General features: G+C 43.7%; 1 long non-coding RNA gene and 1 pseudogene across 1 annotated transcript; both read right to left on the bottom strand.

The window, feature by feature from the left end:
- Window positions 1–689: 689 nt before the first annotated feature.
- Window positions 690–25,380, bottom strand: LOC135316275 (uncharacterized). Its single transcript, XR_010375692.1, has 4 exons — window positions 25,208–25,380; window positions 12,044–12,220; window positions 11,215–11,388; window positions 690–1,177 (listed from the first exon to the last, which is right to left on the bottom strand). It is a non-coding gene; the product is annotated as an uncharacterized LOC135316275 (long non-coding RNA).
- On the bottom strand, window positions 21,061–22,857 carry LOC104052259 (uncharacterized; annotated as a pseudogene).
- Window positions 25,381–25,422: the final 42 nt, after the last annotated feature.

Here is a 25,422-nt window from a genome sequence, read left to right as displayed (position 1 = left end):
TCGTTTTTGTAATTTTTTCCGCCTCCTTCACCTCTGCTCTCCAGCTGTCTCTTTACTGCATGCATTAAATGTATTTTCTGGAGATGGCAAGGGGCCTATTCTAAACCCTCTGTTTGTTGGTTTGGGGTTGGTTTGTTTTTTTCTTTTTTCTTTCTGAAAGCCAGCATTTTTAGAACATGCTAGGAGAAGGAGGCGATAAAATGGTAACAACCCAACTGAAATGAAGGCTGCTGTATGAAGGAAATACATAAAAATCTGCAGTTCTTCCCACACACACTATGGAAGCTGGACTTTAAAGTTATTTAGAAGATCATCATCACCACTACACCATACACTCTGCAATTAAGCTTATATTGCAAACACTCACCTAAAGCTAAGGTAGTCAGCTACCTTGAAAATAAGAAATCAAGAATTTGGTGCGCAAGCTGAAGTCTTCTTAATCAAACTTCTGCACTGAGCCACAGAGGTGTCAGGCACGACTGGCTACAACAATTTAAATTTAGTCTCATACTCAATTCTCTTTCATCATATTTAACATGAGTAACTGTAGGATTTTAACATTTGCTTATTCGATATTGGTCAGGAAAGTCAATGCTTTCACTGCAAAGAAAGCACGGGCAGGCAAATTTTAAGTGTCAATGAAAAAGAAGTAATTGTATGTAAATGACCTTTCTTCCTGCATACCAAGCTAAGAACAACCAAACAGAATGGAAGAGGGCTTGAGTTACACAATGTAGAATTTTATGTGCTACGATAAGTTCTATGGTTTTCCACGTAGGCAATAAAAAATGTGACAGAGGACTCAATGGCAGATAGACACATTTAAAACAAATAGCATCATATTTAAAGACAACCGGACTCTCATTTGAAATATTCACTTGCTTTGATGCTTTATTAAAAAGTGAGCAACATCAACACAACTTCTGGTGTTACTATTTATATTTCTATCATTAAAAAGCAGACCGCATCTCTCAGTAGTTCAGAAGTGTTAGTTGCAGTGGGGATCTCCTGCATACCACTGCCAGGAACATTTACCAAAGTGTCCTCCTTAACTGTTGTTAACGGCTCGTCTTCTCTATCTGTGCATGGGCTGTGGCGTCCTCTCACTGGTGACAGCTCTCAGTCTCCAAAGCAGTCAACTTACCTTTCTAGCAGGGATCTTGCAGCCCAGGTTCATCTGACAATGCAAGATATGAGAAAGAAAACACAAAAATAAATATATTGCAGTCAGTTTTTTAACAGCAAAACTCAGCAGGCAAAGAATTAAAAATAACAGTTTAAAAACTGTTTAAATAGTTCTGGAATTTTGCTTTACTCAAGAAGGTGTGACAAACTGATCAAGCTTTAGATTCTCTGGAATGAGCACAGTTACAGCATTGGAGACTTCCCTTAAAAGTTTTTCTACAAATAATGACTGCAAGCCTTCAGAAAAGCAACACGAGCTTTGTAAAAGCCAACTGTGAGTGCCTGGGGGCTTGAAATGCATGTCTGACAAAATTAAGTAGCCGTCTTTCCTTAGCAAAGACTGTAGAAAGGTGTCTCCTTCCTGGAGTGTTGCTACGCAATATCAACATAATTATATGTTGCCATCAATTTATTGCTATCAATCAGTAAAATTTATCAATATTATTTTAACAGAGCAGCTCAGCAGTGCAGAGGAGTCACATCACACAACACTTTCGTAAGAAAACAGCCACGAGGCAGCAGAACTGAGGAACAGCACTCAGAGCATGAGCTGCTGTGCCAGAGGTTCCGGTGAGGCTCCTGGGTAATGCTGCGATACCCGCCTGCCAATACTGTTCCCAACACACCTTCAAGAACATGCTGCCTGCCACTGCCAGGATTTCACAGGCTTGATGCCCTCTTTAAAGGCTCTTCTACAAAAAGTCCCATTGCCTATAGAGAGGATAAAAGTGACATGTTGGAAGTAAAGAGCAAACAAACATGCTTTCCCTTTAACACCTTGCTGCTTCTCTGGACATTTTCCCATCCTTGGGATTCTGCCTTGGTTGAAATTAGTTTCTAGATTGCATTGTTGACGGAAAACCAGCGGGAGACAGGCACCATCCGATGATGATCATCAAGTCTCGTTTATTGGCAATTAGCAAATATCTTTTATACCGTTCGTTAATTAGCTCATACATATTGCAAAAGCACAGCTCATCATTGGCTGGGAGGTAGATGCCAACTCCTCCCATGCTTATCTCTTGTGTTCAGCCTTGCAATTAGCAGTTACTTGTTTCTCACACTCCTTTACCAGTCAACAACAGCTGGGCCCAAGGTCGCTCCGACCCTGAGCCTGTCCTCCTACTTCAATGCCCGCTTTCTGCTAGCCGTTCCCGGGCTAGAGTCTCCCACATTTCCCCCTTTTTCTTTTTGTTCCTTGAGAAAGGAACACGGCACTCATACTTCTTTCCATCATTCGTTGCATACATTGCGATATACAAGGGACACACATTAATATAATAATAAACAGTATAAATATTATTAATCCCATCTGCAAAATACTCTTGATCCAATTGCCAATGCCCCATCCATTAAACAAGCTGTTAAACCAATGCCATGGATCATCCTGTCTTACAGAGTCTACATCTAGTAATAAGTCAGATAATGCCTTTGATGTGGCATTTGTTTGCTTAGCTAGCCAACACCCTAGCTTGTTTAATGTCGTGAGGCTTTGAGCAGCACCAACTCCAGGAGCCAAGAAGGAAACAGCTATGATCTTTGTAGGATTCCAAAATTCAGCTGTAGAGTCACAGTTATCCTCAAACTTATGAGTGCTCCTTTCGCTTCTCATCTTTCTATGATGTTGATAAATCATTGAAGTGTTAGGGGTAAGAAACGTTAGGCGACCTATAGAGCAAGGCCCTCCCTTTATATGTGACGGGATGCCAGGCCAAGCCCCATCTCCACAAATTAAAAACAAACCTGCAGGTAGCACAATAGGCATATTGTTAGAGCGTGATATATTTACAGAGGTATAGTTACACCAAGCAGTAGCATTAAGAGAGCCCACAAGGGCAAGCTCTTGTGGTTCTGGGCCTACGGGGAGTACATCATCCCAGATATCATACTCAACAAACACCGAAGGGGCGTCACGCCACTTAAAGGGACGCTTCCGAGTTATATTATGCTGCTGTCGCAGCTCTGCTACGGACTGGGTAAAGGTCATAAAGGTTGCATTACTTAAAGGCACCCCAATAAGACATGTGACAAATGGGGAGTCAGGCGTTGCTAGGCTGGCACAAAAGCTAGTTGTATTCAATGATCTAGCTAGCGTGACCCAGATATTTTCTCGTGGGTCAAAAACGTTAGGTACAAAGGCAGTGCTACATACACTTAAAAGGGCTAATACCCATAATTTCTGTTCAGCAGAGCTCATTATCAGTCCGCCTTGTATTCTCGGTCGAAACCAGACCAAACCTCGGGCGCTATGCACCCTCTGGGACCTTTGTTCCTCCTGGACCGTGGTTATTCACTGGTGAGTGCTGCACAGCGCTCCTCTGGGGTTCCTTCCGCTGATCCCAGCCGTTCGGGTGCTGCTTCGCCTGGTGCCGCGGTGGGCAACTGTTCTGCGTCGCGCTGTGTGGGGGAGGTGGCGGGTCTGGCACATCTAGCTGGAATCCATTGTGGCCCTGTAGGGGTAGAAACACAGAGATACCCCCTCCCCCAATATAAAACCTCCACAGGCCCTGACCATACACCCGTATGCGGGTCTTTATATTTGACCCAAACTCGGGGTAGCTCCCGTTCGTCCTTTTTCTGTCTATAGTGAACGATGACAGCAGGCACTCCCTCAGAGCCAAATACACACAAATAGTTTAACACAAACAGTGCTTTTACCAGCCGCTCTTGCGGGTCTTTTATATCTGCATACTTTTGAACATAGGTTTTCAGCAACCCATTAGCTCGTTCCACTATTGCTTGACCCGTTGGGTTGTGAGGGATACCTGCAATGTGTTGTACTGACGCACCCACGCAGGAGGGTTATCGTGTTCTGCAAATAGGCATAAGTGATTTAATACAAACAAAACTTTTGCACAAACAAAACTTTTGCCATTCCAACACCCTTATCTTCTCCCCCTTTTTCTTTTTGCACTGAGTAAGTGCACCCAAAATGTGAGTAGAACCATGGAGTATGGTGAGATCGATGGGGAGATCGGGGTCCAGGCGGTCTACTGCTCTCTGGACGATCTCGGAGCTAAGACGTTGTATCATAGTGTGTTGTTCAGCAGTCGGTCGGACCGGCGCGGCAGGGTCAGTGCCCTTGAACATTGGGCGAAAAACTGAGAGTCACTGATGCGCCACCCAAGGTATTTCCATACCGATGAACGTTGAACCTTCTCTGCTGCTATTACTAGGTCGTGTAGCTGGAGCTGTTGCTGTAAATATAATTCTTGCTGTGCTGAGAAAGGTTGTACTTGCGCAAACAAGATGTCATCCATATAATGGTAAATTATAGTGTCCGGCCATTGCTGCCTCACTTCTTTCAATGCAGCATCTACGAAGAGTTGACACAGAGTAGGGCTATTCTGCATGCCTTGTGGCAATACTGTCCACTCGAAGCGTAAGTCAGGACCCTCTCTGTTGATTGCCGGTAACGTAAATGCAAATCGCTGGGTATCCTGAGGATGCAGCTTTGTAGTAAAAAAGCAGTCCTTTAAGTCAATAATTAGTAAATGCCAGTCAGTTGGTAGCATGGCTGGATTTGGAAGGCTAGGCTGTAAAGCCCCCATCACTTGCATTTGCTGATTTACTGCCCGTAGATCATGTAACAGCTTGAGATGTCCTTGATCTAATTGTTGTTTTATTAATATATGGGCTTGTTGTAGACTTTCCCGTTTGAGCGGTCACTGCCCGACCCATACTGGCTCTTCTGTGAGCCATGTCAGTGGGATTGGGAAAGTCCATGTGGCAGTGACCCTCTTTGGTTACTGTTGAGAGTTTTTGGCTGGACCCAATGGGGCGAGAGCGGCACAAACTTGTTGCTGAACGTGTACCATTCCCTGCCCAACTTCCCTCAGTGCTTCAACTAACATAGCTCGGGGGCCGGGAGGTACCCGACTCATGCGTTCAAGCATCACCTCAATGCCTGCGTCTAGGGGAAGTGTAATTAAAATGCTTTTAGTAGCATGGTTGGAGTTTTCCATAACACATTGACGCAGCAATGGGCCCTTCATAAAAATTTTCCAATCAAGAGGATTGTGGTGTGCGAATAAATTTTGATTGTTAGCAGGGTCCGGTTGATAGATGACAGGGAAAGCCTGAGCTAACAAATCGGCGGTCCCTAGGTCCCCGTTCTGTAATGCCTCTAACCCGATTTTTCGCCAGTCAACCTGGCTACACACAGCAGGCAAAAAACGGTGACTAGATGTGCTCGGCTTATTTTCCTCCACCGGAGAGACTACATCACATAAATTTTCAATATCTTCACCTCCCTTTCCCAAGCTTATTCCTCCTCCGCTAGTTTCTACAGATGTAGATTTATCAGGGGCGGGAGGGGGGGGAATAAGGGGCTTTCGAGGTACGACAACTGGGATCCCCGAGAAGGGAGGAGAGAGATTGTCTAAGCCAATTCCAATCTTTCCAGCATCGGGGTCACAGCTGTCTAGCCGATCAGAGGCGGCTGTTGCTAATCTTTTTTCAGTTTTATATTTTTTTCATACAGTTAATCACTTCCCGCCAAGGTTTCATTAACTTTTCCGCTGTCTTATCGTCATCTATCACCCAATCCCACAAACAATCACCATAGGCTCCCCACTCCTCTACTTCAAAAATCGACTCCGGTTCTTTAAAAAACTCTTTCGCTTTACCCACTGCAACTAATCCTGACAAGTCTTTTAACTGACTTACTCCCCGCTTTTCTAAAAAGCGCTTTAATAATTCGAAAGCTACCTCGACCTCCATCGCCCAATGTGAGGAAAATCAGCGTCTTTGTACGGCTCTCGCTCCCGGGTTAGCTTCAACTGCGGAAAGCGGATCCCCTCTTGAATCCCGAGGTTGGATCCAGGCCGGAGGGTCGGGACGTATCAGAAATGATGCATAAATCGACTCCTCTTTGCCCCCTGGCCACCGTCTGCCAGTGCATCTCCGTCTCTCGCTGCTGTATCCGAAATAATCCTTTTCAGGTGTGGGTTACTAAAGTGTCCTTTCTCGCATCCCCAGCTTATGAGCAATGGTAGTTCTTTGCGTAGATCTATACCCTTAATGCTACGCCTTTCTAAGAGGGATGTAAAGAAATCATATGCTGCTTGCCTCTGCGTTGTGCTCGTCGGCGCCGTTGCAGCTCCCAAGGTCTCGGCAGCACGTATCGGCTGAGCCCACCTATGTGGTCGCCCAGGGCACGCAGACTGAGCCCACCTATGTGGTCGCCCAGGGTACGCAGACCAGCTGCGCTGTCTGTTTTGCCGTCCCTCTGCTTGCAGGACCCGAACCCTACGCTGGACCGTCCGTGGTATCACGTCGGGGTCACCATTTGACGGAAAACCAGCGGGAGACAGGCACCATCCGATGATGATCATCAAGTCTCGTTTATTGGCAATTAGCAAATATCTTTTATACCGTTCGTTAATTAGCTCATACATATTGCAAAAGCACAGCTCATCATTGGCTGGGAGGTAGATGCCAACTCCTCCCATGCTTATCTCTTGTGTTCAGCCTTGCAATTAGCAGTTACTTGTTTCTCACACTCCTTTACCGGTCAACAACAGCTGGGCCCAAGGTCGCTCCGACCCTGAGCCTGTCCTCCTACTTCAATGCCCGCTTTCTGCTAGCCGTTCCCGGGCTAGAGTCTCCCACACATTGTCACAGGCCTGTAAAGCCACCAGGAATGTATTAACTTCTATGATAATTTTTATCATATAAGCAGCCAGGTAAGGAATTACCTTTGCTACTTTACCACCAAAACAGACCAACACAAAATAACCCTTTGACCTGCACTTAATAAAAACCTGACCTTCCTAAGGATGAACGTCAAGCAAATGAAGAGCTCAGTTCAGAGCTTCTTTCTAAAAATGTTCAAGATCTGAGACAACTGAGTGCATGCAGGATTTTACAACTGCCTGGTAATCTTCTTAACCACAATAATCATACAAGAAATTCCCCCTCAAAAGCACACAGAATAGCAGAATGTATCACCTCTGTCATTTAGACTGAGTCTTTGGGGGTCTCCACGGATATTTCTGTTATTTACTGGGATTTTTCTATCACTCACCTACTGCAGTTTTATGGGTGTATGCAAGAGTAGAACTTTTTCTCCCACCTCTTATCACATATTTTATTTTGCTGGTAGGATTCTAGCACTCCTTTCTGAATACTAAATACCAAACACTAAAGACAAACCCATTGAAACTACACTCAGCTTACCATAAAGATATTTTTTCCCTTCATCAATTCCAACCTGAGACATAAACCACATTGTTCAGGATAACTACTCATCGCATGTCATCCACCAAGTTCCTGGAATGCATAGAGGACTGTTTCATGATACAAATGTTAGATGTGCCAACCAGGAATGAGGCACTGCTGGACTTGCTATTCACAAACTGAGAAAACCTGCTTTGTAATATCTCGGTTAGTGATAGCCTTGGCTGAAGTGGCCACAGTATTGTGGAGTTCAGGATCCTGCTGAGTATGCTGAAGGTCAGCTCTAAGACAAGGGTTCTGGATTTTAGAAGAGCAAACTTCAGTGCGCTCAGGGCTCTGTTGGGAGGGATTCGATGGGAAGCTTCCATGGAGGACAAAGGAGCTAGTGAGTGCTGGGAGTTCTTCAAGAATTCTCTATTGGAAGCACAAAGCCAATTTATCCCCTACAAAGGAGAAGGAAGTAAGCGGAGCAAGAAGCCCCCATGGCTCAGCCATGACCTCCTGGGTCTACTCAAATCCAAAAGGGAAGCACACCAGAGATGGAGAAGTGGAGGATTGTCCATCGAGAGCTACAAGGGCATTGCCAGAGCGTGCAGAGATGCAGTTAGAAAAGCAAAAGCCCAGCTCAAATTGAAACTGGCCGTAGATGTGCCGTGGTTTAGCAGCAGCTCAGCCCCACACAGTTGCTCGCTCACTCCCCACCGGTAGATGGGGGAGAGAATCAGAAGGGTAACGCTCGTGGGTTGGGATAAGAACAGTTTAATAATTAAAATTAAAAGAAACAACAACAGAAATGCAATGTAAAGGAGAACAACGAGAGGCGCAAAGCCCCGGGGGAGGGGGAAGGGAGGGAACAAACCGCCAAAACAAACCGCACGTGCCGCAGCCACCCGCCGACCCGATGCCGCGCCGCTCCCGAGCCGCCAACTGCCCCCCCTTCACTGGTCATGGTGTCACACGGTATGGAATGAACCTGCCATTGGCCAGTCGGGGTCAGCTGCCCCCCCCCCCCCCCCCGCCACGCGGCAGAGCGCGGGAAGCTGGAAAGGTAGCCGACCCCCACAGTGAGGAGAATTAACCCCTTCTCAGCCAAAACCAGCACAGATGTCAAAAATAACAAGACAGGTTTCTTCAGACATGTCAACCACAAGCAGAAAAAGAAGGAAAACACAGGCCCACTGTTAAACAGAAAAGGAGAGTCAATCACCAACGATGCTGAAAAGGCAGAGGCCCTCAACACCTTCTTCACCTCTGTCTTTACCAGCACTGTAGGGTCCCAGGCTTTGGGAACAAAATTGCCAGTTGATCCAAACACCGACCCACCATCAGTGAAGGAAGAGTTAGTATATGAATTACTACAAGAGCTTGACCCCCACAAATCAATGGGCCCTGACGCCATCCACCCGAGGGTGTTGAGAGAGCTTGCTGACATCATCGCAAGGCCACTCTCCATAATCTTTGAGAAGTCATGGAGAACGGGGGATGTCCCAGGGGACTGGAGGAAGGCAAATGTTACCCCAATCTACAAGAAAGGCTCGAGGGAGGATCCGGGTAACTATAGGCCCATCAGCCTTACTTCAATCCCTGGGAAAGTTATGGAACGAATCCTCCTGAGGGCCATCACAAGTCAATTGAAGCACGTGATTGGGAAAAGCCAACACGGCTTCACTAAGGGCAGATTGTGCTTGACAAACCTGGCGGCCTTCTATGACAAAGCGACTTGCCTGGTTGACATGGGGCGGGCGGTGGGCATTGTCTACCTGGACTTCTCCAAGGCTTTTGATACGGTCCCCCACAGTCTCCTCCTGGAGAAATTGATGTGTTATGGCCTAGACAAGTGGTCTGTGCAGTGGGTGGGGAACTGGCTGACAGGCCGCACCCAAAGGGTGGTAGTAAATAGCTCTTTTTCAAAGTGGCGACCAGTCACAAGTGGGGTCCCCCAGGGATCGATATTGGGCCCAATGTTATTCAACGTCTTTATAAGTGATCTGGATAACGGGATCAAGTGTAACCTGATGAAGTTTGCAGATGACACCAAGTTGAGTGGGGAAGCAGACACGCCAGAAGGGAGAGCTGCTCTGCAGGGAGATCTGGAAAGGCTGGAGGAGTGGGCCACTCTTGAACATTTTATGTGTTCAAGAACCTTATGAAGTTCAACAAGGAGAAGCGTAAGGTCATGCACCTGGGAAAACATAATCCAGGAGTGCAGTACAGACTGGGATCCACCTGGCTGGAGAGCAGCTCTGTGGAAAGGGACCTGGGGGTCCTGGTGGACAGAAAGCTCAACATGAGTGAACAGTGGCTGCTGCGGCCAAAGCGGCCAACAGGCTGCTGGGTTGCATCAAAAAGGGCATCGCCAGCAGAGAGAAAGAAGTCATTATGCCACTCTACTCAGCGCTCATCAGGCCACACCTGGAGTACTGTGTACAGTTCTGGTCCCCAATGTACAAAAAGAATGTGGACAGGCTGGAAGGGGTCCAGAGAAGGGCCACCAGGATGATCAGAGGACTGGGAAGCTGCCGTACGAGGGTAGGCTGGGAGAACTGGGTTTGTTCAGCCTTGAGAAAAGGAGGCTCAGAGGGGATCTCATCACCTTGTACCAGTACTTAAGGGGTAGTTACAAAGAAGATGGAGACTCCCTTTTTACACGGAGTCACATGGAGAGGACAAGGGGGAATGGACACAAGTTGCTCTTGGGGAGATTCCGATTGGACACCAGAGGGAAATTTTTCACAGTGAGGACAGTCACCCATTGGAATAATCTCCCCAGGGAAGGGGTTGACTTGGCCACGTTGGACACCTTTAAGAGTTGTCTGGACAGGGTGCTGGGCCATCTTGTTTAGACTCTGCTCTTCCTCGAAAGGTTGGACTAGATGATCCCGGAGGTCCCTTCCAACCTGGGATTCTGTGATTCTCATGACACTAACAGCTCTTTTAAATTCAGGAACTTCTCACCAGAAGGTACTTTCACAAGATGCACATACTTATTCCTTATTAAAACTTTGCCAACCCATCGAGTAATGTACAACAGCTATTTTAAAATCTCACAGCAACATGCTGTTTAAGACAGGAAGGAAACACAACATCCATTTCAACTGTAAAGGGCTCTAGAAAGACGCGACTGAAAACCCCATGTAGAAATTTAACCAGAACATGATTCATTCGCACACAGTGCCAAGACAGCATTTGTCATCATGATGGATGTGACTCCATTTTAAAGCTCATAAGAAGTGCACCCAAGTACGTTCCCTTGAAGATCATTACCACTTCCTGGAGCACCCGCCTCCTCCCTGGTATTCAGTCACCTGCCTGTGTCATCATGAGCATTTTCTGGGCATAAATAATTATTCCACTTGGTTTTTTTTCTTTTTATCTGCTTTTGCTTATAGTGAGAATGGGAAGAACAAAAACTGATGCCTCTGGAAATGCTATGCCTGAAGATTTAATTTATATTTCAAATCTTGTACTTTTGTAATTGTTGCATTTATACATTACAATGTACAAATTGTACATTACAATGCCAATTACATTGAATTGTAATGTACAATTTCATAACTAAAAGCAAAGTCACATTTTCAGGAATTCATGAAATAATAACAATGGAAACAATCTAAACATTTCATCACCTGGCGCAGCACTGAAAACAGTATTTGCCCACAGAAAAAAAGCTCGACTAATACAAAACCTTGCAAGTAAGCCCATAAATGTATTTTTGAAAAAGAGTCAGGTAATTAGGCACAAAATAAACCAGCATAGAATAAGTTCAACAGCTAGATCAAGTATTGTTGAAAAAAACTCGTTGCAAATGTTAAAAATGACAATAAGTATGTCTGAAATCAAAAGCCTCACATAACAATTTATCTTGCGAGGAAAGACGTTAACCTCTTCTACATGGTCATGTACATCAGACCGTACATCCAGCAGTCCTCCAGGTGTATTTTCAGAGATGGCTGTAGCTCTGCTGTTGGTTTCATCACCTTCTCTTCCACAAGTTTGTTGCTTGTTCCCTCTATTTTTATTAGCCTGTGAATGAAGACTGGATTAGTAGCTAAGTTCTTTACTATTTAGGAAGACATCCTTAATAGCATTTGAGTTAAAAATCCTATTGTCAGTTGTTTGTCAGCATAAAAATCTTCCCAAAATTGTTCTACTCCTGTCACTATAGCAATTATTACAGCAGCTGGCAGTAGTGGACTAAATTTATTGCTGAGATTTGCACCTCTAATTCACACAGAACCAATGCCCATGCTAAAAGGTTTGCTTTGTCAAGCAAAAGCTTCTGCTTGAGTATCTGTCACGCATTCAGCCTGCTGCAATATCCAACAGGTAACATTAAAACGTTACTCTTTGCAAAGATAGGATCTCTGCAAAGACAGTGAAGTTCTTCCAATGGCAAGAAGTCTTTCATAAGAAAAGGCAATTTGAGACTCTCCTACAGTCTTTGTGCTCTGCAAACACAAACTGAACTGACATCTGGCAAAGCTGAGCGACACACTTATGCGGGGATCACACCTGGTTATCCCAAGAGTTCGCTCACTGCAGTGAACTCGCTTAAAGCATATATTTCTACCACAATTTTTCTTTCAGAAATGCTTCTGAAAGATCTTTGACTTGCTGTGCACACTTCTAGAACATAAGCAAGATCTGTCACGTTCATAACCCTACAAACCTATCCCACCTTCTGATGGCTCCCGGATATGTGCCACACATGCACCTGCTCCTGTGCAAGAGACATCACAGAGCTCACATTGAAGCTGGTTTTGAATCCTGTGGGGCTCCTCTTTCCTCGGTTTCCTGTCTTCTGAACAACGTCTTTCTTCTTGTGCTTTTGTCATTCTAAGTGCTCCTGGTAAGCCTGCAATCAAACAGGGCAACATATTCTTTTCCCTTTCAATGACGGTACTGTTTTTCTACTAAAACACTAAATGGCTTCTGAAAATAAAGGGAAAATTTCCTGAAACACTCGATTAAAAACAAAAAAAGCCTCCCTTTCGAGTCACATTCAAACCTGCAATGTATAAAAAGCTCACAAGTGCTAACAGTTTGATGAATTTCTCCTTTACTCCCTTGCGCTACTGCAAGCACTCACACAGCCTATTCGTTTTAGGCTTCTTATACAAGTCTGGTATTGGCTGCAAGACTTGCATATGGCCAAACATGTCTACCGATGAGCTTTTTGTGGATTGTAGTGAAAGGACTAAACCCCTGACAGTCCCTGACTCAGACCTAATTGTAAACATCCTTGTTCTCCCTTGCAAAGATAGTGTAAGGTATTTGAAGAATGTAACTTGGTGCCTGATAGGATTAAAAAGACCTTGAATAAGCTTGTAAATTCATTGATAACGTAGACTCAGGACATCAGTGCCGAGATAACCATCAGCCTCTTGTGACAGTCTAAGGCCAAAGGACTGATGAGCTAATTCAGTGACTGCATATGGGCAAAGGAAACCCAAAGTTCAACCAGCTGACAGGTGAGGAAGACCATCAGAGACCACTGGAGGACCCCCGAAGACCACTAAAAAGACAACTATGCATGCAGCTTGAGCTTTTACATATGTTAATGAATCCTCGGGAGCCTTATGACTATGTATGACTTTATAGCATATAATCTTTGGAAGTTTACTGAATCACTGGAGCACTCATGGTGGATCAATCCCCAGTGCTGCCCAGCGCTGTAATAAAGGATGCCTGCTTAATAGTGACTTTGTTGCTATTGAGTTTTATTTCGGGAACTTTCTGGATACTCCGCTTCCTCTTATGGGGAAGTTCGGACTTTGAAGGATAGTATCCGCGAAGTTTTGTATCAGTTTTGGCGACCCAGGTGGGACCATCTCTGTCCGGCTGCAGGACCCCTGAGCCGGAGACTCCCTTGGCCGCCCCCAGAGAATTCTCTGGAGGGACTCCCCGATTTGGCGGATCCGTGCAGGGGCAGACAAGGACCTCTGGTAGAATAAGGCATTCTTTTTGGTTTTGGGGACCGGTCATTTGAAGCTACCCACCAGTCGCAGTTTGTGAGAACCCCGCAGGGTAGCATACAATTGCATGTACGATTTGTATTAATCACTTGGTTACTACGTTGCATGGTTGTATGGATCAATTGATTAGTATGGTCGTTTGTTTGTGCATTTGTATCTGATTTTGGTTTACATATGCGTGTGTGATATACGCTATATGTTTGGTATACACGTATTTGAAAGTTTCTGATCAGCCTATGCCAGCATTTGTTATCGGTGGGAGTAGTAGTGGTTATTGTGTCTGTGCTAGTAATTGTTAATTGTGTGTGTTCGTGCCCTAGTCTTTGTCCTTGTCTTTGTGTTGTATAAGTTTTAGAATGGGGAACCAACAGGGTGGAGTTCTGAAAAAGAGCCCTTTGGGCTGCATTTTGGCCCACTGGAAAGATATCGGGGAAACACCTGGAGGGAGTGTGGATCGTAAAACCTTGATAAAATATTGTAATCAGTGGTGGCCTTTATATAAGCTAGATGAAGGAGAGAAATGGCCTTTTAACAGAACTTTAAAGTATAATACTTTGTTACAACTCATTTTATTTCTAGGCCGCGAAGGAAAATGGGATGAAGTGGGTTATGCAGATATGTTTTTCACCCTGCGGAATCACCCTGAATGGCAGAAAGAATGTGGAATCAATCTAGCGCCCCAGGACCCTATGGTTCTGGTGATAGAAAAAGAGAAAAATAAGCAAAAGACAAAATTAAAGAGGTGTTGTTCGGCGTGTAGCATTGGACAGAGATGTTTAAAAGTTGGCTCACAGAATGAAAGGCTGGAGGACTATTTGCCTCTGCCAGAGAGAGAAGGTGATAGGGAAGGAGATGCTGGTGCGGTCGGGGTTAAAGAATCGGAGGCAGGAGTCAGGGAAGAAACTGATATTGGATTTTCTCCCATCACTGCCAGAACTCGGAGTAAAATGGGACCTATTATACAGGCCCCTCTAAGGCAGGCAATGGGAGTGGGAGGACCTGTTAGAATCAAAGTGCCTTTTACTTTAGCAGACTTGGACAGCTGGCGAATTACTGCAGGGAGTTATCAGGACGATCCTGAAAAGGTTGCTAAAGGATTTGAATTGATTGTGAAAACTCAGGACCCCGATTGGGAGGATGTGGATGCAATGTTGGATGTGGTGTTTAGTGAGTTGGAGAAGCAGATGGTTGTGAGAGCAGCCAGAGCTCAGGTACAGGCTCTGGTTTTGGCTGGAACCCTGCCAGGAATGGTGGATAATTATGTTCCAGTTACCAACCCTGGCTGGGACCCCAACCAAACAGGAGCCAGGGATTTATTAGTGAGGTACAGGGAATGGATCGCTTATGGAATAAGAAATGCTGTCCCAAAACCAGTAAATTGGTCTAAATTGTACGAGATAAAACAAGATAAAAAGGAATCTCCTACTGATTTTTTGAATCAGTTAAAAGAAGGAATGCAGAAATATACTCCTTTAGACCCTACCTCCCAGGAGGGAAAGGGTCAGTTGATATTCCTGTTTTTGGGACAGTCAGCAGATGATATCAGGAGAAAGTTACAGAAGGTGCAAGGAACAGATGCAAGAGATTTAGAAAAATTGCTGGAGACTGCTTGGCAAGTGTATCAGAACAGAGACAGTCAGAAAGAGAGAACGATGGGCAGAACAATTGCTAATGCTACAGTGGCTGCCTTGCGCACCACAGGGGGTCAGATAAACAACACTAATGAGGGGAGAGGAGCTATGAGAAGTGGTGTAAGTGCCCCACCCCGAAGAAATCAACCCCTCTTGAGAAATCAATGTGCTTATTGTAAGCAAATGGGGCATCGGAAGAAGGACTGCCCGAGATTGGGCAAACCGGTGACAGTTGCCAACACGGAAGAAAGTTGATGGGGACCAGGGGAATCTTCCCTAGCGGAACCCTTGGTAAAAATACAGCTAGGGAAAGAAGAAAAACCTGTAGAGTTTCTAGTAGATACAGGTGCCACGTTTTCAGTATTAAATCAGGATTTATTGCCCGTAAGTAAACAAAATGTGAATATTGTGAGAGCAACCGGACAGGTCAAGAAAGCTTTCTTTTTGAAACCCTTGAAATTCAAAATTGGGAAGTGTGTAGGGATTCACAAATTTCTCTACCTGCCTGAAGCTCCTAGACCACTTTTGGGAAGAGACTTACTAGAACAATTGAATGCTGAAATAAAATTTAATGAAAGGGAAATTGAATTTAAAATACCAGAAGAAAACCACATGGAAATTTTAAGTTTGACCCTCACTGAACCACAAGTTAGGGGAGAGGAAATTCTACAAGAAATAAAAGACCAGGTATATCCAGGAGTATGGGCCTCGGGAATGCCTGGAAAGGCCAAAAATGCAGAATTGGTTGTTGTTAAACTCAAAGAGGGAGCACAACCTGTCAAGGTAAGGCAATATCCCCTGAAATTAGAGGATAGGCGAGGAGTGAAAAGCATTATAGAAGAATTCATAAGATTTGGATTATTGATTGAATGCTCTTCAGAGTATAACACTCCTATTTTGCCTATCAAAAAGCCTGATGGCAAAACATATCGATTGGTACAAGACCTGCGGGCAATAAATAAGATAGTTGAAGATTTATACCCGGTAGTGGCGAACCCATACACCTTACTGACCAATTTAAAAGAAACCTATGAATGGTTCACAGTATTAGATCTGAAAGATGCATTCTTCTGCCTCACCTTGGCCCCTGAAAGCCGCAATTTATTTGCCTTTGAATGGGAAAACCCTGATTCGGGACAAAAAACCCAACTAACCTGGACAGTGTTACCTCAAGGATTTAAAAGCAGCCCCACAATCTTTGGAAATCAATTAGCTAAAGAATTAGAGGCCTGGGAAAGACCTCCAGGAAATGGTACCCTTTTACAATATGTAGATGATATTTTGATAGCCACAGAAAAGGATGAAGAATATAAAGAATGGACTGTGAGTTTGTTAAACTTTCTTGGGCTAAGTGGTTATCGAGTCCCATTACAGAAAGACCAGATCTTGAAGAAAGAAGTAACATACTTGGGATTCATGATTTCTAAGGGACAGAGACAGCTCAGGAATGACCGGAAAGAAGCCATTTGCAGGACTCCAGAACCGACCACGGTAAAAGAGCTTCGAATCTTTCTGGGAATGACAGGTTGGTGCCAATTATGGATCTATAATTATGGACTTCTGGTTAAACCTCTGTATGAATTGTTGAAAAATAGCCTGAAACACATTGTATTAGGGGGAAAAAGTGCATCCCTCATGAAATGGGGGTCTTGGATCAGCATGACATGCAACACCTTCTTTAGTTGTCCAGTTATCCTGACAGCTGCCTGGGGGCTGCTGGCTTCGCACCAGTGGCAGGTCAAACCAAACACCCCGGCACCCTGAACGGCTGTTGGCCACCAGCCAGCAGACATACAAGTCATCAAGAAAATCTGTCTGCTCTCAGTGATCTGAGAGCAATAAGCATCTCCGAAAGGCAACTCATCCTGGCTGTTGCTTTCTGTTGCCTACAGAGGGAGCCTAGACCAGCTTGCACAGAAGGCAGAGGCAACTTCAGCGAAATGAAGCCCACACAGAGAAGAAAATCATGCAATAGTGATAGAGCAACTGTGTGACATCTATCAAAAAGGTACTATCTGGCAATAGCACATTCAGGTCTATGCAGCGCGGCATTCTGTCTCCAATGGTGCCTACAAGCAAACGCTGAGGGAAGAGGCAGTACAGAATACTCCCTTGCAAGTCCCTCTGCTTCAATTGTCAGCCCCAAGAATATCTCAAGCCTGACATAATTTGTCCTTTGGTAACTCTCAAAACATCTCTCAAATACTTGCTCAGCCTCATTTTTCCCCCCTTTAGCTTTTTGCAGCTGCAGCATCCTTGAGCAAGACTCCTACAGATCTACTGCCAATTGCAAGGATCGTCACCTCCTCTGGTTTGCTTTGAAGCTAGCTCCTCACAGCTTCACTTGCAAACCTGAGCTCATATAGTACTGGAGGAGACAGTGGACAGTCAGTTCCTATCCAGCTGCTTCATCCCATTTCAGATTCTGTAAACGTCTAGTATCTGCTTTAAATCATCTCTGCCAGGCTGCAGAGCCCCAGCCCACTCAAGTCATCCTTGCTGTGAAAGCTGGGCTCCGCTTTTGATCCTCTCTGTCACCAGCCTCAGGCCCTTCCCAAGTCCTACTGTATCCCCTCAAAGACAGGAGGAGCAGAGAACTGCACATCATCGGTATCCCAAGCACAGCAAGCCACTGTCATACAACACAGCAGCATAATGTCTTCTGTCCTCTATTTTTGTTCTCAATGCCTAAGTTTTTATAAGCTAATGCTCAGCACTATCATAAACTCCAAAATTTTGCTCCTGAGCCAGCACAGCTCCTTATATTGTGGAAGAGCTAGGACAGTTTTCCCCCAAGTTTTACTTTGGTACATTAACTATTCAGTCATGCATGAAGTCTTCCTATAATTCCTCTTGTTCTGCCTGACATAACATTAGATTAAGTCACCTCACTGCTCATCTTTTTTTTCAGACAATGAATATACTGACCCACACTTCACTCTGCAGAGTTTAAAAACCATACTGTCCGACTCCTGCCACACCGTATTGCCAGTACTATCCACTATAATCTGGCAGAAAACATCTCCTCACACAAGAGAGGAATTTCAACCTACAATCAACTAGAAAAAAACCCAAATCTCTTCATCTCCAACCGATTAATTCCAAATTTCACTGCAGTTCTGACTGACATTAGTGCATAGAGCCAACTGTGTGCTGGATCGCAGCACCTCCTACAGCAGGAAATTAAGATTCAATTATCATCATACTTATTACATAACCGTAAATGATACAGGTATTCTGAGAAAAAAAATACATACAATTCCGCTTTCCTAACGGTTCATGAGAATTATGGGAGTTGCGCAGTTTTCAGCATCGGAAAGGATTTCTCCCTGTACGAACCATGCAGTTTATTCCAAGAGCTAATCTGGTGGCCACCATAATTCTCATCCCCATCCACACTTCAGCAGGTGTATCCAGCATTTCAAACAACTAAAAGCCGTAACATTTCCAGCTTAAAAAGCTTACTGACAATCTTGGTTTGGGGTAAGAATAGAGAAAGGCAGTTATGTTTAGGTCATCACAGCTACAGACTTGCTATCACTGGTATTAAACATGTACCAGCAAAAGAGTTGCCGCTGTGGGCAGAAGGGCTTATAATTGAGAAACTTGTTTATTATGGGAGGTGGATGACAGCCCTGTTCTCCCTCCGTCCTCCACAGAATGGCTCATCGCTTTCGTTACCATGGAGCATCTAGCAAGGATTACCAGTATTTTCTGCTCAAGCACGAGCGTGTTTACATTTGACTCGAGCTCCTTGGCAGCTCACAGGACTCCTTCCTCCTTCAAACATCCTATCCTGCACTCAGTGGTAATTTGGTACTTGGCCCTACAAATACATCCTTTGGCTTAGGACAAACACCTAAACTGTATTTTCCTTTTATTTTACTTCTTGTTATAACTCCACCTTGTCACCTTCATGACAAAAGATGAACTAGGTCATAAATAAGTATATCAAATGCTAATGACAGAATGGGTCGGAGATGTTACTGCACAGTTTGTATCGATGGTCAGTCTAGGAAGTTTTCTACGCTCCCAAAGCTTCACAAGTTGATATTTCTTCTTCAAGATGTCAAATTTACTCCTTTATCAGCGCTACCAGTCTGCACCTGGTGCAGACAAGCATCACTTTTTCAGTAGGAGAATAAAACAATGATGTATCCACACAGACTAAAAGGTGCTGATGAATCTATTAATCCATGATGCCAAAGCCAAAGTATACCTATAAAATTAAATAATCAAAAGGCTCCCATGAGCACCACTGTCTGCTGAAGTGCTCTCAGTACATAGATTAAAAAAGTAAATCAAAGCAACTTCCTAGTTAAGCAAGCTCCCAATCAGCCTACTAGTTCAAAGCCACAAGTCTGAACAAAAGATCTGGGGTTCTTTTGTTCCTCCCTCCCCCACTCTCCCCCTGCCTCGGAAAGCATTAGCAATGTATGTCCATAATAAATCATATGAGATGTGAAGACAATGACTCACTTCATTATCTTTAAAGCATGAGAACAGAATACTCTACTGAGACAAAAGTCCCTAGGAAATGCTGATATCAGCTGAACTTTGCTCTCTGGTAGCAGTCTCAGCAAGCAAGAAACAATAAAATGATTCTGACAAACTACTGCAGAAACAGTACCGCAGAGGTTGTATGATTTTAATCTGAATTTCTGTGTTATACATGGCCATTTTATACAGTCACATGGCCAGTTATAGAGTCACAAAAAAGCTCCCTTTAAGTAGTAGGCCTGCAAATTCAACCCAAAGTCTCAAAATTAAATACAGCGCAAGGTCAAGGAATAAACATGCCAGCAAAACAAGTTCTGATGGCCAGAGAAAAGTAACCTCTTGGGACACAGCAATCGTTTCTGTTGATAAATCATAGTGGTTAGGTTCAGTACATTCCAAAACCGACACTTCTACTATGAGTAATAAAAACCTGCAAAATCTTCATAACTTGATACGGTGCCAAAACAGGAAATTCCTAATTTAATTCAACCAGAGCCCTCTCTGCCTACAAGCCACATCGCTTTTTTCCTGATGCAGCCTGAGTCCTTATAGTGGACAGGGCTGTTTTATGTGCTCTGTTGGGCAGAATAATGGCCACTGGTGACCAGAACTAATTTCTCCTAGAATGATCAAAAATCCTGACCCTAATCCATGAAATAAACTTAGCTGATGAAAGCTCAGAAACATAACCATAATTCTGTACGCACACATGCCGTGTAGCCATTCCCGAGAGGCAGCGCTGCTGGCGAGGCATTCTCTGCCAGGACTCCTGGAGAATTACTTGCCAGAGCCTAGACCAAAAGCTCGGATTTTTGCACTGCCTATGACTTCCAAAGTTACCTGAGGAGGAATATTCAGCAGTAAAACTTAAGTTCCATTAAACAGTCGTGTGGCAGAGGAAGCTCCAGAATTGGATTTTCGTTTCATTATCCCATCACCCAAAATCCACATTTGAATGCCTGAATGACCTGCATAGGCACAAAGAAAACTGAAGGTAGTGAGGCTTTGCAATTAAAGATTAGACACACAGATCATAAAGAATCTGTCTTGGCTGTGCAATTAGCATAAGCAAATACCATCAATACAGGTTGTCAACTAAAATCAGGTATTAATCCATGTCCCCTTGAAAGTTTGGTGTTAGGACAGGCTGGGGAATAAGTTCCTGCTGCTGACAGGCACAACCGCAGCCCTGCCCCGACTGCGTTCTGACCCGGTCCAGGGGCGACAGTGCAACCAGCCTGACAGCCCATACTCTAGGAGGTGCCCACATGGGAGTTTGCTCCATGGTACAGCTCACTCTGCTGATGGGACACGATTAAACTGTGATGGCTGAATGCTTTAAAAAAAAGAAACAACTGAGAAAAAGTTTTATTTAACAGACCCAGCTTCTATGCATAGAATTTACTGATACCACATTGTAATATCACCCTGCAGGCCAGTCAGCTTACAAAGACTGACTAATGCAGTTCACGTCCATGATATAAAATTAAGGCCATGACTGCTTAGACTAAGATAAAGTCACACAAACAAGCCAGAAAATGCCAATCAATTAACAAAGAGCTACTGATTTCCTAGTAATTAATGTTTTCCTAGTAATTAAGTAACACCAACATATGTATTAGCATAATATATCCAGCTCTGGTTGCCTCACTGATTTTAGCTCTAACACTCTGGGATGCTTTGCAGTCCAAGTAACTGGAGATCTAAATGTGTCATCAATTCTACTTGAATTCTAAAACAATAAAGTGTCAATTCCTTTAGATTTCCAATTTTGAATAGTGTATTTTTCGTCTTTCTTTTTTTAGTAGTACTTGCATTCTCCCAGTAGGACACATGATACTGAAGAGATTCACCTGTTTCAGGTCCCAAAGGGGGTGTGACTCTAATGAGAGGTGAGTCAGAGCTTACAGTCCCACTGTTCACTTTAGGGGACCCTGTAAGAGTACTTCCCTCTGCCACAAATGGATGTTTCCACCCAGCCAGAAGTGGCTTGCCCTAGCTCAGCCCTCACACACAGAACAGCCCAGCACTGCTGCTTAAGTGACTGGGGAACCTGCATTCCATCTGGGAGATACAGGTGCAGTTCATCTCATCCCACTGGTTAAAGATGCCTGTTTTAAAATGGACCGTACAGAACACCAAGCCTTTAACAGGAGAATGCCTCAGTGTTACTTGAAATTGCTAAAGGGCTCCTGCCCAGTGTGACAAGCCCAGCACTGTTCTCTTACTTAGTGTGCTATAAGTTAACAAATGTTGAATTTCTGTAGTGTCATGGTTTTAGCTGGGATAGAGTTAATTTTCTTCACTGCAGCTGGCATAGTGCTGTGCTTTGGACTTAGTATGAAAACAATGTTGAGATAACACACAGATGTTTAGGCTGTTGCTGGGTAGCGCTTGTGCTAGTCAAGGACTTTTCTAGCCTCCCAGGCTCTGCCGGGGGCACAAGAAGCCGGGAGGGGAGGGGGCACAGCTAAGAGAGCGGATTCAAACTGGCCAAAGGGATATTCCATATCATGTAACGTCATGCCCAGTATGTTAACTGGGAGGGGCTGGCCGGGGGAGGGAGGCAGCAGTCACGACTCAGGGACCAGCAGCATCAGTCAGCAGGTGGTAAACGGTTATATTGTTTATGTTTCTGTTTTTTCCCCCCACTTTTTACTATATTATCATTATTATCATAATAATCAATATTATTATAATTTTATTCTAATTATTAAACTGTTCTTATCTCAACCAACAACTTTTCTTTTTTTTTCTTTTGCTCTTCCAATTCTTTCCCCCATCCTACAGGGGTGGGGGGAGTGAGCAAGTGGCTGTGTGGTGTTTAGTTGCCGACTGGGGCTGAACCATGACATGTAGGTACTATTTCAATCACAAAAAAGCTGCTCTCTTGTCTATGCAGACATAACAGCAGTAGCTCAGGCCCCATGAGTCACCATAGCCAATGCCCATGTCCCCTGAAAGAAAATACAACCCTTCAATTTCTACCTTGTGAAAGTTTTATTGCAGACCTGGTTTAGAAAGCAAATACATTTTCTTTTCATACATCCTTAAGCCATTAGCTTACAACCCTATTTCTGTATTCAGAAGTTTTAGTTTGCTGTTACATTTAAATTAAAGCATGAGCCACACAGTGCAGATAAGCTTCCCCGCTGCAATAAACCAGCTTATACCACAGAGATCCAAAACCAAAGGGAGAAAAATATTATGGTTCATTAGTTGTAACGACTAACAGAACAAGTTCCCTAAAATGACACTGTTCAACTGCATGAGGAAAACTGACTTAAGAACTTGCTCTAAAAGCCCTTATAAGATCATACACTTTCTCTCTTTACCAAGGAAGTTAGAAGACTATTAGAGCATTCCTCCTCTCCCTATACCTCCATTGCCTGTGCATATATTATTCTGAAGTCATGGTGCACCTTAACATCCAAATAAGAGAGCTTTTATTTTTTAAAAGTCAACATTTACAAAGATTTTTTTTAATAGTTTATAATGCCACTTGTTTCCACACTCAGTTATTTAACTACATAGGTGAAATTATGGTAAACAAAGTCACTTTTTCCAACTTCAGAAACCATTAAAATGGAGAGTCACTGGCAATAGCTTACATTTAAACTGAAACACTTTAAAATTCGGTCCTAGTATTACTTTAATAATTACAAGCATTAGTTTCCATTCAGTGAGACAAGCCTTGAAGACAGAAACAAGAATCATCATGCCTTGTAAAGATACTTCAAAAGATACGGTAGAGTTTGTACACTCAAACATTCATAAACTCAAAAGCATCATGCCACAAGTCTCAAACCCCTAACAGCCTCCCATCCTCACCAGAAGCAGAATTTCGTCATTCAGAAAGAAAAGCTGAATCTATATCGTGGCATTGACTTAAGTTTATTATCAGATTTAGCTCTTCAAATAAACCAAAACTTTGAAGTGCAGGCATCTTCTAGAGAACAGGTGAACCCTTTAAAAAATAAAGTAATGCATAGGTGAACATCATCTAACTTTTATCAAAGATTAAATTTTTTTAGTCACATTGGCTTTTTTTTTTTTTACACAGTACTGTTCTCAAAAGATGTTTTAGAGTATTATCTTAGAGGGTATTAACCAGAGTGCACAAGCTTAACACAAAGTAGGGCAAAAAGTATTCTTTATTGTTGTCAGGTAGATCCTAAAGCCTGAAGCATCATGATTTCTCAGGAGAGAGACTTACTTTCTCCAGAAGCTTACTGCTCACCCAGTTCAAACTATAGTGAATCTTTTCCTACACCATGTCATACAGGCAGCAGAAGCAGCACCTACATCTACTGCTGAACTTTGGCTAAAACTTGAGCAGTCACATTAGAACTCAATCATAGTTACAGGACAACTAATTACCAAGTCATGTAAGACCACTTTAATGTAAACATGCTACAGCAAACTCAGCACAGTTGGGGGAGAGAGAGACCTTCCCAATATCAATAGTGGGATGTAACGATATCATCTGAAGGCCACACTTGATATGCCTGGGGCCATTCTGAATTGGTTTTGGTCATACCTGTCTGAGTCCTCACACATGACCATGATATGCCTGAACTTAAACTGGGTATGCATTTTCCCCAGTTTTGACTCCAGTGCTTTTTGGCATCTCTAAGCTGTTCTTAGGAGGGATTTTTGAAAGACAGGGCTTGGGCTGTTGTTATTACGCTGATGATACATACCTCCTGACAGTTGTAACACCCAAGATACTCAGGATTAGATGACTAGAATTTCTGAAGTTAAACCCTTTAAAAGGCACAAATAATGTGAACCTGTGTGAGTAGATATCCTTAGACATCCTGCCTATTAAAAAAGTGTTCAGCCCGTAAACATATACAAAGTATAATATTGGAAACAGAAAAAACCAAACCAGCTGTCAGGCACACTGCTAGAGAGCCACACATCAGCTGGCACTTTGATCGGTTGACTGACAGACAATCCCTGAAGATCTTGCACTTCACTGTATAATGCATTAAGCTAAAGGATTATCTAAAGCACTTACCTTGAAAATGCAAAACTCTACATGTTTGGGGATAAAACCAGATCAAGACTACATGTTGCTTCACCATTTGCTGCAAACTGGTATGCTTAGCACAGCAATTACATTATCCTTTTCCACCAAGATTCTGATGTAATTTGACGCTCCAGCTTTCTCCAAACTTCAGTGCCTTGCAGAGACTCGTGTTGCTACAACACGAGACTCAACAGGGCTTTGAGGTTTCAAACTTTCAAACATTTTTAGGTATAGTCATGCCTTTCTCCATAAAGCCCTGGTGTGTGGAATTTTTTTTGTTGATTTAAGTGAAGTTTGTGAAGACTGTGGGATGAATGTATATTTTAATGACAAAGTTTCTCTTCAAAATCTGAAATACATCCTTGAAGTAGACACTCAAATTCTAATAACACAGTAATTCTGTAATGCATCATGGCTTCCATGATGGCAATAAGAGACACTTAAAACTTCTGCAAGTGCCATAAATGTTCAAGCCAACTAATTACTTCATAAAACCCAGGAAATTCCTATGGTGTTCATATCGCCACATTTTCTGTATTTAAGACCATTAAGAATACATGCTCTGGAAACCACAAACCTCTGGCAGTGAAAGCAAACCATTCACATCAAACGTATTAAAATATATTAAAAACACAGAGCACTACAAAATTGTTGTTGGTTCAAACAATCTTCGAGCCAATTTTGGCAGTAGTATGACTTACCATTGCTGAAGCATGCAAACTAAATTTGTGGCTTCAATAAGGCAGTTACATCACTGTGAACATTTGAACCATATAAGAACAGATCAGAAAATCTATTTCCATGTATTTGTTTTGGTGGCCCGCCGCCGCCAACACCGCGCGCTCGGGCGGAGGCCGCGCGCAGGACCCGGGGGCACGCGCCAGGCCGCCGCCGCGCCGCGAGAGGTCCGCCCCTT

Source organism: Phalacrocorax carbo, chromosome 19 (assembly GCF_963921805.1).
Source record: "Phalacrocorax carbo chromosome 19, bPhaCar2.1, whole genome shotgun sequence".
NCBI classification, from domain to species: domain Eukaryota; kingdom Metazoa; phylum Chordata; class Aves; order Suliformes; family Phalacrocoracidae; genus Phalacrocorax; species Phalacrocorax carbo.
The sequence above is the reverse complement of the archived record's forward strand: the minus strand, read 5'-3'. Positions and strand labels throughout refer to the sequence as shown.